The sequence below is a fragment of the Phalacrocorax aristotelis genome, chromosome 11, assembly GCF_949628215.1.
Source record: "Phalacrocorax aristotelis chromosome 11, bGulAri2.1, whole genome shotgun sequence".
Classification (NCBI taxonomy): domain Eukaryota; kingdom Metazoa; phylum Chordata; class Aves; order Suliformes; family Phalacrocoracidae; genus Phalacrocorax; species Phalacrocorax aristotelis.
In genome coordinates, this window is record NC_134286.1 from 7,137,056 (window position 1) to 7,140,652 (window position 3,597).

Below are 3,597 nucleotides of genomic sequence, written 5' to 3' on the forward strand. Positions count from 1 at the left end.
AACTCCCACAGGGAATGGTGCACCTCTGCTGATCTTCTAACCTGGTTTCTACTGAAGTCAGAAGATATTTCTGTAAGCTTCAGTGAACTAAAATAAGATTTTCAGTGCCTGTTTTCCCTATTTTTAAAGGCTTTTAGAGAAATCCTCTGGGCAATATAAGAGGCAATTTCTGTATGTTTCTGTGTTGCCTTTTTCAAAACTAGAACTTTTAAGAATTTCTGTTACAACTAGTGATTTTACTAAATGGTGAGATAAAGTACAACAAAACTACAATGTCATAATTTTTCTCAGTCAATAATTACTTTGTTGTTTCCACAGATGATGTTACTATATTTAATTTTTCATAACTCTTTAATTGCTTGTGACCCTAAGAATTTCTGTCCATGCTGTTGATATACTGTAGTTTATTTCTGCAAATCACTGTTCAGTTTCCTGTTTTGTAACATAACTCTCTATTGTTTATACAGAGTACGTTGTTTATTCATCTTTGTTTAGATCCTGCAAATATCTAATTTTTTTACTGCATATTCCTCTCCTTTTAGACTTCATTCAAAAATGTTATGTCAGCGACATATCTTTCCTTTTCCTGCCTCTGAACTACTGAAGATTTCCTCAAGTGCTTCTATGCTGATGTTTTGTCCTAAATGTATGTTACGCTCTCTCCACATCTCTGTGCTTATTGCTGTGCCCTTCAATTACAGTTCTATAGTTCACTTTATTCTTTATCTTTTGCATTGTATTTTCCAACTGTAGCACTTTTTGCTTCCACTCCTGTTTTTTGTCACTTTAATTATTGTACAGACTTGATGTTATCTTATTGGCTTCCCTTGTTATATTATTTTATCTGCTTTTTGTTCTCACTTTAAATTTTGGCTCCTACTAATAATGTTCTCCTGTTCTAAAACCTGTACAGCATATTGCAATTCTACCACATCTTTCCCCATCCTGCTCTGTTTCTACTTGCCTTCCCCACTGTCATATCCTAGTTGATACCATCTTGATGAATAAATTATCAAGATTGTTCTACAAGAAATCTGTCATGTGGTATGTGACCTCTTTTAAATCTGAGATTTAGCTGTGAATTCCATATTAGTGCTACATGAGCTGCTCTTATGTAAATGTATAGGACCAGTGTCTGGCAATTGCTTCTGAAGACTTCTTGTCTTTGTTCTGCTTGTCTCTCCTTCTATAATTTATCACTTTTAGGACAAGGTAAGTGACTTTGAAAAGGATGTTTTGCCCCAATTATAGCTTGATTGAAGTCAAGTTCAAACAGATGTACTCAATACACAATCTTGTAAGGGAGTTAGTTATTACATATTAAGAAATTAACACACATGGACACATGAAAAAGTTGTGGGGATTTTTTCCTCCAGGTTTATTCTTTCATAATTAGTAAGGGGTAAAAGTGTCACATTAGGATTATTAAAATAACTTTTAGGCTTTTACCTCAGCCAGGCGAAGGTGGTACTGGAAACCTCAGTTAAAAAGTTCTCTAAATGTTCTTTCAAATGTTCTAGATTTGTACTGTTTGGCTTTTATTAAAGACCTATCCAAAAAAGTATCTTAAAGTACATCCTTTAGTAGTTAAGCAATAGTTAAGTGGAACACAATGAACTTTCAAGGAGAAACATTCATTTTAGTGTTTCCCTTTAATGTTATGAAAATGGCGCAATCACGTCAGACTTTCCATTCTATAAGAAACATTAACAAGTGACAAAGAGTAAAAACAAGTTGGAAGCAGATGAGTAAAAAGTAACGGGTTCTTGGCTTCTCTGAGCTCTTTCTTAAAGCACAATGATCAATCTGATATTTAATCCCATGTGCTGCTCTTTCAAGTGTAATGTTTTTAAGACACTTTTCTGTCTCTCCCTATGTACCACAGCTCTTCAAACAGTTGATGCCAAGAAGGGGTGACAATTAAGTCTGCCTTCCAATAACGGATGTAGTTACGGTACAGCTTAAGTTCCTGCAATAAGTTAGCTCTGGATCGTGTTCTAGAGTGAAACTCTTGCAAAATGGATTAAAATCCAAGCCAGCCTCTGTTTAATAGCTAAAAGGAGAATAATATATTTGCTGTGCCTATATACAGGCTCTTCCTGATATCATTACGGTATGAGGCTGTTGCTAATTAAATAGGTAAAGATTCATTATGTCCAGATTGCAACTCAACACACAAAATGAAATTCTGCTTTCTCTCAATAATATGTTCTCTTCATATAGTCAGTGAGGTTTAAAATGAACATCTTATGTTATAATCTCTATTTTACATTACTTCTGTACAATAGTATTATTGAGTTAAACTGCACTCATATTTTCAAAAACAGAAACTAACATGAGTTCTGCCTGATACGTTCTGGGCAGGCAAAATCCACAGAAGACATACTCTGCCTTCTCCTCCACAGACTAAGCATGCTAAGAAAATTGATTCTACACACTTCTCAAAAGGTACAGTACATGTCATCAGTTACACAAGTGCCATTATTCACAAAGTTAATGCATGTGTAGACCCAAACTTCCAGGTCCAATATCCTTAAATTGTTCGACTTGCAGAATAAAAGCAAAAGTTAGAGTAGTGATTGATGATTAGACTTGGCATCAGAAAAATACAAAGAATTAAAATCTCTGGTTTAGATTTACAACATTCTAAGTGCAAGTGGGACAAGCACATTAATGCCTTCCCAAATGGAAGACGTCTGTTGTCCTAGGCTTAGGAATTCTTAAAGTCAAGAGTGAACTATGGAGGGCAGATTTTAGATTTTATTCTGTAAGGGAAGAATATTTTTAAAGTGTTTGCAAGTGTGTATGAGAAATAAATCTGGTTGTGAAGTAAATTCATAGATTGAGAAAGTGCTGAACAGCAATGATTTTTATCAATTTTCAGTTGCTTTAAAGACTACACTTTAACCTTTCAATTTAACTGTAGTTCAATCATTTATTTTACATGTGAATTTAGGAGGCTCTAAAAATGTCCTAGAGGACGACTGAAAGCACTCAGGTGTTGTAATGATAGACACAATAAGCTAGGTATGTGTAAGGACCAAAGCAGAACTTGCAAGTATTAGTTTATGGTCATCCCAATTCCCACCCCCCCAATATCTCTTCTTTCTTTCCATTATTAGATGACTGTCTTATTCTTTATGAGGTCTCTTGCTGCCCTATGTGGGGCTTGCATAGATGTGTTTTTAATACAGGAGCATTTAGGATTTTATTTCTTGTAATAGTGAATCCATATTAACTGGATATACTTTATGTACATGAATATGTCTCATTACCTCTGTATCTTTCCCCAGGAGAATTATACAAGAGACGCTATTCACCATGCTCAACTAGGCAAAGCAAAGTGATAATTTCTGTGCCAGGTCATTTTGGGAAACTATAAATCTGCCAAATAGAAAATCTAATCTTGAGCAAGCAAATCTTGTACATCTCGCATGCAGTTTCACCCAGATTTCTTGGAAGCATTATTCTCCTGATATACCTTGCATCAGAATAGCAGACAAATTGGTTTCATTTTAAAAAGTGTAGAAGGCTGTATGGGTCTGTGTGCATATGTCTGAGATCCAGGGAGAGAAAAGAATGATAACAGACAGCTAA